At 34.2% G+C, this 11,644-nt stretch overlaps 1 pseudogene; it reads right to left on the bottom strand.

Annotated features, from left to right (window-relative positions):
• Positions 1-716: 716 nt before the first annotated feature.
• On the bottom strand, positions 717-8,179 carry LOC130807225 (wall-associated receptor kinase 4-like; annotated as a pseudogene).
• Between the last annotated feature and the right edge of the window lie 3,465 nt (positions 8,180-11,644).

Genomic DNA, 11,644 nt, shown 5'->3' with positions numbered 1-11,644 from the left:
CAGCACAATCTCAGGAATGAAGTCCACAGTACCAATCTCGCACCCGATTTCTAGCAGGAGTATTCACGGATGCAAAAGTAGCCATAGATGAGGTCGTGGGACTTTGATTGGGGTATAAACCCGCATCCACCCACTCTTTTCGGGCCTTATCGTACGTTTTTGGGCCCAAGCGATGGTAAAACTTCCTTTTTCTTGCTAATTCAGAAGCTTTACCACGCTTTTCCTAATCAATAGAAATCAAATGCCATATATTAGTTTAATGATAGAATGAAAAGAAGTAAAATTAATTCAAAAGCTATAATATAATACTTATAACTTCAATGGGAGTTGTTTTTTGGGCAACCAACGCTTCCTATTCATTCTTTGATATATGAACCCATATTTCATAGGGCATCTTTGAAGGTGCTTGGTCTCCACCTTCGTTTCCCATTTTGACCTTCTTGGTCTTACGGGCACGTTTCTTGGTAATCCAGCCAGTCACAAGCTTGGATTTGAAATCTCTGAATCTTTCAGCAACAGCTGAAAACAAAACAATCTTCTTCTCCTCATCGTTCTCGATGTGAAAAATATTTTAGAAAAGAAAAAATATATTTATTAGTGTCAATTAAATTAATTTTAAAATGAATAAAAATGAATAAAAATAGTAAAGTTGCTTACCACAGCATCATCCCATAGAGAGTTCTTCAAACCCTCTGGAACCTCGTTCCGTGTGTACATTATGAAAATCTTACGGATACATATGTCGATTTGTTTTTCATATTGCCTACGCCATTTTCCACAGGGTTGATCCAATGCATTGTATTCCAAGTGCATGGGTTCTGTGACTTTGAGGCTTTTTGTAGGACCTTGTCCTTTTCTCTTCTTATAACCAACGCTAGTAGTGGTAGTTTGAGCATCCGTTGGTACTATTTCTATCTCCGAGGGATATGGTGGGGCGTCTTCAGCCATACGCTCGTGTCTAACAAATGGGTCGTCATCATCAATTATGTCCTTCTCCATCTCGGGATCATAGTCCTTATCTGACTCACTATGATGCTCATTATCAGAAGTCTCAATCTCAGGGACAATTTCATCTCTAAAAAGATGCATTGTAGATGAGTACCTAAATGAATATGAATAGAAATATATTAGAACAACATAGGAATGTAATTTCGATTCTAACCATTTAAACAAAATAATATATACCAAATAGTGTTGTGTGCCAAGTTTTATGCAAACACCAGGGTACAAAGGCTTTTGAGAAGCCTTTGTTAACAAGTCAAAAATACGAGGACGTTTTCCTAACTCATCCTTAACTACCTCCATCATCTCATCAACACGGTCTAAATCCTTGTCGACATTCTCTTCATTTGTCTCATACCCATCAACACGATCTACTACATCCTCATTGACATCCTGCATCCACATTATTGACATCCTCAACAACATTTTTTTCTTTGTAAACTCCCTCCTCACCATGTCAAACCCAAACATGATATTGAGGCTTAAACCCACGTCAAAGTATGTGCTCCCTAAGGATATAAACACTATCTACCTTTGATACATTGCCACACTTGACACATGGGCAATAAAAACCAACACCTTTCGTCTTAACTTGATGTTCAACGACAATACTACAAAATTCTAATACGCCATCAATAAATTATAACGATTCAATGCTTCCATACATCTAAGAACAATATTTTGTCATCCTAAGTGTGATTAATTAATTCAAAACAAAATTAATAATCACTTTTAACATATATACTTAACCTTAATTAACCACAAAATTAAGTAATAATCATTCATTTAACCCTAATTTACAATAATTAACCTTCATAATCTATACATTGTTCAAAAACTATGTATATTCTAATAACAACATTGTTTTAACCCTAATTAACCCTAATAGTAATACAACTTTTGTTAAATTGTCCAAATTACATTTATCCTAATAAGCATTATTAATATTCATACTAAAAACTAATACTAACATCATATAAAAACAATAAAAATAAAATCACATTCATAAATTGGGACAACTAATTAATTAACATTCATACATATAAAACAAAATAATTAACATATTAATAATATAAACTTGGACAAATGTAATATTAACAACTAATACATTCTAAATAAAATAACATTTAAACGATAAATAATAAACGACATCATTAAACCCTAAAAATTTGAAAAACAATGAAAATTGGTATCAAAAGAAATTACCTTGTGTATCTAGATGAAGTATAACTAAAATATGACCTACAATGAAACAAGAAAAACAAAATTAGTAATTGTAACCATTTCTTAAAAAAAAGAAAAAAAAACAAAAACCAAATGAAACCAAAATACCTTGAACTTTTTCGTGGGTTTTTAAAGCAAATGAAGAAGAGGAAGAAGAATGAAGCCAATGAAGAAGAAACAACTTTTTTTGTGGGTTAGAAGCAAACTTTTTCTTGGGTTTTTAAAGAAAACAATGGAGGAACAGTGCGTGTGTGTTCGTGGCTTTGAAGAACGAAGATGAACAGTAGCAAGCTTAAAGAAATGCATGAAGACAGTAGCAAGATGATGATGAAAGTTCTTGGGTTTGAAGAAAAATTGAAGCTTGAAGAAGAAGATGATGATGAAACAGTGCGTGTTTTCGTTGGTTAATGCAACAGTACTATAAGGGTTTATGAAAATGGAACGTTAAAAGGCGGGTTTTTAATTTATTAGAGGGACTTATTTGCTGCCGGCAACTAGGAACCAGAGCATATAAGGATTTATTTGCTGCGAGCAACTAGGAACTGAAGCATATAAGGACTTATTTGCTGCGAGCAACTGAGAACCGTAGCATATAATAAACTAGGGACTTATCAATTGTTGTAGTTTTTAAGAAACTGAAACATTTAGTCTATTTTTTTTGCCTAATTATTTTATGCTATTTAATATTGCGTTTGCTAAAAACCACAGCAAATGTCACGCAGCAGATACATTTTTTTCACTAGTGTAAAACTCTTGAAAAATATGACATAATCTTCATCTCCCATCATTCAAAAGAACCAATTGCACAACTCTACTTTGGCTACTCAAAGCCTCGTTGATGCTACGACCGTTATACTCATCGCTAATAACCCGTCTCTCTGTAAGCAAAAGTTCATTTTCTTCTTCATTGAGCTTCTCTTCATTCGACCATGGATGGTATCCCAATCCTTTAATCTTCTCTAATTCTCTTGCAACCTCCTTCATTGTCGGACGATGCTCCCCTTTAAGTTATAAACATACCTTAGCAAGATTTGCAACTTCTTTAAGCTGATTGCTTGCTCCATTGCTCACTATTTTGCTATCAAGAATCTAATACAAGAAGCCTTATATTACCATACGAAGAAAATATACAGCAAGACTTTGCTCACTCTCACGCTTACTATAACAAATTGGCTTTTCTTGTGTAAGTAGTTTGACAAGAACAACACCAAAGCTATAAACATCGCTCTTCTCAATTAGTTCACCTGTCTGCATGTACTCAGGATCAAGATAGCCACATGTTCCTTGGACCATTGTTGCTAACTGATCTTGATCTACGAGTGCTAGCTTAGAAGCCCCGAAATCTGCAACTTTTGCAGTGTAGTTATCATCCAAGATTATCTTCGCGGACTTAATATCTCAATGAATAATTGGCGTGGAAATCGTAGTATGTAAATATGCTAACACATTAGCAACATCAGTGGCAATACTTAATCGAACATCCCAACTAAGAAAACTAAATTTTTCTCCATTGTGGAAATGATCATGCAAGCTACCATTGCTTATAAATTCGTAAACAAGTAAAGGTACCTCAGTCTCCAAGCAACAATCCAAGAGTTTTATTAAGTTTTTATTGTTGATTTGAGATAAGGCGATGACTTCATTTGTGAATTGCTCAACCTGATTCCTTTGTAAACCATGCCAAAGCCTCCTCGACCAATGACACTTTTCTCACTACACTACAAAAAAAATAGTTGGCGACTAAGATATGAGTTGCCTATTAGTAAGGAAAAAGGATTTGGCGACCAAACAGGGACAAAACACATTATTCACATGCAAAATAGTCGGCAAAAATAATTGGGTTCCCAACAGGTCGCCAATGGCGACTAGACAAAAGAGTCCCCAACATGTCGCCATCCTTGGATACGTGGCGACTAGAATTCAGTCCCCAGCTAGTCGCCAAAATTAACAAAAAAATTAAAAAAATCGTATATTATTCTTAATATAATATATATATTAAGAATAACATACGATTTTATTTTTAACAATTATAAATATAATAATAATTATATATTTATAATTACAATATTTAATATATAACATATATTAATATTACACAAGCAAGAAAATGCAGTTAATAATAATATTACAATAAAAATTCAAAGAACTTAGAAATGAATAACAAAACAAAAATAAAATCAATTTAAAAAACCAAAAATAGATAACAAAACATCAATAAAAAAATTTAAAAACAAAAAAAAAAGAAATTAAAACATAATAAAAAATTAATTAATAAAAAAAGTAATATTTACAAATTCCAAAAGATAATCCTCTTAAATATAAAATTCTAGGCGAAATCACCGAATTTAACATTTCTATTTTGTTATAACTATTTTAAGTATAAGGATTGTCTTAAAAAGAGAGTTTCAAATCCTTCGGTTGTAATAAGTTTTTATTTATAATTGTTTTGTTGGGTTATATTTGTGTTGGATTCTTTTCCAAAACAGCCCTAGTAAAATCTTTCGATGGTTTAAGATAACATGTTTTCTTGATTGAGAGAATTTAAGTCGTATTAGGACTTTATAATGAAGTTGATTTAAGTTTGAGTTGCCACAGTTATTCTCGAAATCAAAACACTACAAAAACTGGCAAGAAGAAGATAATAACTATATGAACCGTCACATTCATTAGGAGTCCTAACATTGCATGTTAGGATCATGTAGATGCATTTCATATGAAAAAACAATTATTTTTTGACAGAATGATTACTAATCAGTTAGTCTCTTGAGAGACTATCTCTTTAAGAGACGTATCTTAAGCCCAACCCATTAAAGATTAATGAATACTTAACGAATTCTTAATGCCTACTTACATTATCTTTAATGCTTACGTACTTTATTCTTAATGCTTACATTCAATATCTTAAATGTCTACTTACATCATTCTTAATGCCTATTTACAATATTTTTAAAAATATATAATGAACCGGCCCAATTAGAGATGGTATTTCAAAGACACCATCTCTCACAAGAATTTGTAATTACTAATTTACTAATTGAAAACGAAAGTCTCAAAGAGGTTCAACAATGAAAAACAAATGAAAAATATAATGCAAAAGATGAACACAAGTGTTTATGAGGTGTCTTGAATACCTCCCCCTCAAATGTAATTTATTATAATTAATTCAACAATTACAAGTATAATAAACCTCCCTTATCTTGAGAACAATCTCTCAAGACCTCAAATACTAAAGCAAAGTAAGAACACTCTCAAGTTTCAAACAATGCAATAGCCCTCTAAACAATATGTGTGTTTTGTGGTGAATGTTACTATGAGTGATGAATCCTATTTATAGGCTAGATATTCATCACTCTTAGTATTCCCTCATAAATCACCATAAACACACATGTAACATCCCAATTAACAATCTAATTAACCATGACAATAAACATTACAATAAACAATAGAGTAATGCACCACATTATTGCATAGTCATTTCAAATTCTGACCAAAAACTGGATCCAAGGTAGTCTGCTGGACTTCCGCTCGACCGAGCCACTACCTCGCTCGGTCAAGCAAGCTTCCAGTGAAGCTACTGACTTGTTCTGGACACTTTGCTCGACCGAGCCAACACCGCTCGACCGGTCGAGGAAGACTTTACTCGATCGAGCGGTTGGTCGAGCCACTCACAGTCTGCTTCTTTATTTGGTTCTTTGAGCAAGCAACTCTTATCAATCGTTCCAAACCTTAAATCACCCATATTCGACACATCTTTATCGACCCTCTCTAAAGTACAAGACAAAGCATGTTCGATTATATGTTTAAAGTTAACGTCATCATTAGATTATTGGCACCTGCTTTAACAATCTCCCCCTCAAGTCCAATAGTCTTATTATCCTCAAAAGTAACTCTCTTTGAGCCAAACACACTATCACCAACACCTTTGTGGCCTAGGCTACCACAACCAACTTGTAGCTCATACAAGTTCCTCTTACTCCTTACTTCCTTCATGAGCACCGTGCTCCCTCTAATGACTTTCAAAACCCCTCCACGTGCTTTGAAAGTGCATCCTTTACTCTCAAGTCTACCTAATGAAATAAGGTTCCTCTCAAACTTAGGTACATACCTTACATCACAAAGTCTTCTTTTGACACCTCCATGTGTCTCAATCATAACCTCACCAATACCCATTACTTTCACCTTTTCATCATTTGGTAAAGTAACAAGGCCATATTCACCATAACTAAGCTCAGTAAATTTTTCTTTTTCACAACAAATGTGGAATGAGCAACCGGAGTCTATTACCCATTCCTTACTATGAACCACTCCCCCATCAACTAGTAGAGCCCCATCATAGTCATCATCTTCAACAAAACCTAGAGCGGCATTCCCGCTACTCTAATTCTCAATCCTTCCACTATCCCTTAAGTTTCTCATTCTCTTAAGGTCTTCCTTAAATTCCTTGCACATCATTTGTATGTATCCCTTTTTCTTACAATAGTAACACTCTTTGTTACTAAGATCATCCCTCCCACGAGACTTACCCCTTCCTTGATATTTTTCCTTGGTTATATCCCTATTAGAATCCTCACTAAACAAGCCATCCCCAACATTCTTCTTTTCTTCCCCCTCTCTACTCACCATGAACCTATCATTCTCTCTCAACGCCGCTAATGCTTGATCAAGAGTGATAGAATCCCTACCTATGAGCAATGTTTGGACTATGTTTCTATAGTCCTTGGGAAGTGAAGCCAAAAGTAGTAACGCTTATTCTTCATCGGTCAACTTTTCATCGGCATTTAACAATTGGCACACCAACTTGTTAAATGTGTTATTGTGGTCTTGCATTGTTGTATCTTCATCCTTCATGAGTTGATACAACTCCCACCTCAAGCAAAGCTTATTAGTTAGGGATTTGGAAGCATACACCGATTGTAATTTTTCCAACAACTCACCGGGATCGGTCTCTTTCAAGTAGTGATACTTGATTTCGGATGCAATGGCAAGCCGGATTATGCTCACCGCCTTCTTTCTCATTTGTGTCCATCTTCCTTCTTCTACATTATTTGGCCTCTCCTTCAAAAGCGCATCATCGATGCCTAGTTGCACCAAAAAATCTTCTACCGAACTCTTCCATATGGCAAAATTGATTCTTCCATCAAACAATGGAATAGTGAAACTTTCCCTTCATTCATTGTGTCTTTCTTGCTCTTTTAATCTCACTTTCACACCCCAAATAGCCCAAGAAGCACTCCCGCTATGATACCAATTGAAAACGAAAGTCTCAAAGAGGTTCAACAATGAAAAACAAATGAAAAATATAATGCAAAAGATGAACACAAGTGTTTATGAGGTATCTTGAATACCTCCCCCTCAAGTGTAATTTATTATAATGAATTCAACAATTACAAGTATAATAAACCTCCCTTATCTTGAGAACAATCTCTCAAGACCTCAAATACTAAAGCAAAGTAAGAATACTCTCAAGCTTCAAACAATGTAATAGCCCTCTCAACAATATGTGTGTTTTGTGGTGAATGTTACTATGAGTGGTGAATCCTATTTATAGGCTAGATATTCATCACTCTTAGTATTCCTTCATAAATCACCATAAACACACATGTAACATCCCAATTAATAATCTAATTAAACATGACAATAAACATTACAATAAACAATAGAGTAACGCACCACATTATTGCATAGTCACTTCAAATTCTGACCAAAAACTGGATCCAAGGTAGTCTGCTGGACTTCCGCTCGACCGAGCTACTACCTCGCTCGGTCGAGCAAGCTTCCAGTGAAGCTACTGACTTGTTCTGGACACTTTGCTCGACCGAGCCAACACCGCTCGACCGATCCAGCAAGACATTACTCGATCGAGTGGTTGGTCGAGCCACTCACAGTCTGTTTCTTTATTTGTTGCTTTGAGCAAGCAACTCTTATCAATCGTTCCAAACCTTAAATCATCCATATTCGACACATCTTTATCGACCCTCTCTAAAGTACAAGACAAAGCATGTTCGATTATATATTTAAAGTTAACGTCATCATTAAGATTATTGGCACTTGCTTTAACACTAATATATAAATGTGTTTTATTTATTGTTTTATGTGATACATGTAATTTCCTAAATAAAATGATGTAATACTACATGAATTATAATAATACATAGATCTATATTTACTGAGTTCCATCGAGCATTACTGTATTTTCATAAACAAGCTACTACTTTGGTTACTCATTCACTATTATTGTGCACATTTTTACTTTTCCAACATTACTTGTCGATTACTTTTAATTTGTATTTTATCGATCACTCTTAAAATATAGTGAATGAGTTCTTTTTTATTTGATTTAATGTAAATTTTATTAATTATAATTTTTCTTAAGTACAATGAGAAATATTTAAGAGTAAAATAATGCATTAGTAAACATGTTAAAACCAAATAAGACAATTATAAAAGTAGTAAATAAGATGGAGTATTTAATCTCCCCAGTGTTCAAAACCGATATCTCCCCGGAATATAGAGTCAATGATCTCATTGATCATGACACGTGTTCGTGGAATATGGAGATAATTGATGATGTTTTTGATCAAGCAACAAAAAAGATAATCCTCTCTATTCCTCTTGCCCCTAATGCCACTTGTGATACTGTGTTTTGGGGAATGAACAAAAACGGGAGATACTCGGTTAAATCGGGGTATTGGTTTGGTCATATGAGAACTATGAACCCGATGCAGAATGCTTATAATTCTCTGTGGTGTAAGGTTTGGAACATTCAAGGGCCTCCAAAGATGCGTCACTTCCTTTGGTGTGCTTGTAAAGGGTCCCTTTCGGTTAATGAGGTCCGATTCCAAAGGCATATGCTCTCTTGGACTATGCAAAATCCCATTCTGTTTGGCTTACCACTCCTTTTTGCTCTTTTATAAATGATGCCCCAAGGGACTCTTTTGATAGTTTCTTCTCATGGTTGTTCTCTCATGCAACAAAGGATAATCTGCCGATTATATGTGCTGTTCTTTGGGCCTGTTGGATTGCCCAAAATCAGCAGGTCATGGAGAACTCCTCTAGTGATGTTACACAGCTGTCCGTCACAATGAGTCGATTGGTGATGGATTACAGGAACTACATTCAGAAGATCAATAATGTGAAAAATCCATGTGTTTAGCTTTTCAATTCTTAGCAGCCCCCTGCTATTCATTGTATCAAGATCAATTTTGACGCTCATGTGGGTGGTGGCGACACACGTGGACTGGGTGTGGTGCTTCGAGGTGATCACGGTAGTATCCTCCATGTAAGATAATTAAGAATATTTGCCGTGTCCTTTTATTACTCAAAACCACCATTATATACAAAGTTAGGCAGAAACTAATTTAGGATAATTACTGATCATGGTAATCATCAGAAGCTATCTTAGGATAATTACCAAACAAGGATAATTACCAATAATACAAAAATTACTAAAAGATAATTACAACAAAATATATACAGTATTAGATTATTTGACATGATCTATCACACCCCCAAAGTCGAAACGGTAGGTCGACGAACATTAAGACTGTCCCGAAAATCATCAAATAAAACTCTAGGCGAACTCTTGGTGAAAATGTGTGCAATCTGATTTCGGGAAGGCACATGAAGAACACGAACTTCGCCCTGTTGGACCTTTTCACAAACGAAATGAATGTCCATTTCAATATGTTTAGTGCGTTGATGTTGAACTGGATTACTTGATAAGTAGATAGCACTAACATTATCACAATAAACTAATGTTGCCTTAGAAATACGACAGTGAAGCCCAAGTAGAAGATTCTGAACCCAACATGACTCGAGGACAACTTTAGCAACTCCTCGGTACTCAGCTTCGGCGCTAAACTTAAGATAAAGTAGGCAGCCGCTCAGAGGACCAAGAAATCAAATTATCACCAAGAAAAACACAATAGCCTGATGTTGAACAGCGAGTATCCTAACACCCACCCCAGTCTGCATCTGTGTAAGATAGAAGAGAACATACAGATGATTTAAGCAAATGTAGGCCAAAATCAGATGTTCCTTAAATGTACTGAATAACACTTTTAAAGCTGACATATGCTCAACCAACGGCGCATGCATAAACAAGAAAATCTGTTGTACAGTATACGGTATATCCGGGTGGGAAAAAGTTAAGCACTGCAAGGCACCACATAATTTTCGGTAAAAAGTGGGATCATCATACAAAATGCCAAATTGAGAGCTCATTTCTCCTTTAGAGTCTACAGGGGTAGCAGACGACTTGCAGTTTGATATCCCTGCTTTTTCTATAATTTCTTAAGCATATTTCTTTTGAGAAAGAAACAAACCTGTTTTAGAACGGGAGACAGCAATGCCGAAAAAATAAGTTCACCCAAATCATTAATAGAAAATTTAGAACTAAGTCTAGAAATAATCTGCTGTCAAAGAGACTCTGAAGATGAAGTAAGAATAATATCATCAACATAAATAAAATGTAAGCTGTAGCATTTCCATGGTGATAAATGAATAGAGAGTTATCCGATTTGCTATGAATAAAACCGATAGATCAGATGCCACAAAATCAGCAAACCGTTGATACCAAGCTCGGGGAGCCTATTTCAAACCATAAAGATGTTGAACATTTAGAGTATATAGACCTAGATTTGTATATAGTACATACTTAGTATAGTAGTGGGACTAAATAAATATATTATAAGAACAAATTAAATGCCTCAAAGAATTTGATGAATTATTACTTTGATTCATAAGTTTTGTTTGATGAATCATTACTTTGATTCATAAGTTTCGTTTGATGAATCATTACTTTGATTCATAAGCTTTGCTTGGTGAAATACTTTTGTTTCAAAATGAGGTATGTTTATTTGTATTTGCATTACATTTCCAATAATCTATTGTGATACTTTTTCAAAGATGGCAAGCGTTAAAGATCTCATTAAAATTTTTTATCAAGTTGGACAATTATTTCGAGTAAGAAGAAGTATCATGGAAAACAAGTAAGTTTTTCTTGAGATTTAATAATCATAAATTATATTTGATATTTTGTGTTTAAATTTGTGAAAAAGTTTTTACATACATTTAAATCTTCTTTTGGATGATCATATACATGTGTTCAAATTTTAATTTGAAGTAAAGCATGTGGGTAATAGTATTTTACAAAGATATGATTTAGAGAAGTGGGTATGTGTTTTTTTTATGATAAAAATTTATGATGGAAATCATAAAGTGTTATTTTTCTTAAAAATTAATTAAGAAAAGAGAATAGAAATCTATTCATGTGATCATCATGGTTAATAGGGCAATGAAATTTTGTAGTAGGGAATAAAAGTACTACAATATCAGGATTTATATATTATATATAAATTAAATTGCCAAGTATACATTAAGTATGTGTTTTATCGGATATTGATTGATTAAAGTATGA

This window comes from Amaranthus tricolor, chromosome 1 (genome assembly GCF_026212465.1).
Source record: "Amaranthus tricolor cultivar Red isolate AtriRed21 chromosome 1, ASM2621246v1, whole genome shotgun sequence".
In the NCBI taxonomy this organism is placed as follows: domain Eukaryota; kingdom Viridiplantae; phylum Streptophyta; class Magnoliopsida; order Caryophyllales; family Amaranthaceae; genus Amaranthus; species Amaranthus tricolor.
This window is presented reverse-complemented; position numbering and strand designations above follow the sequence as displayed.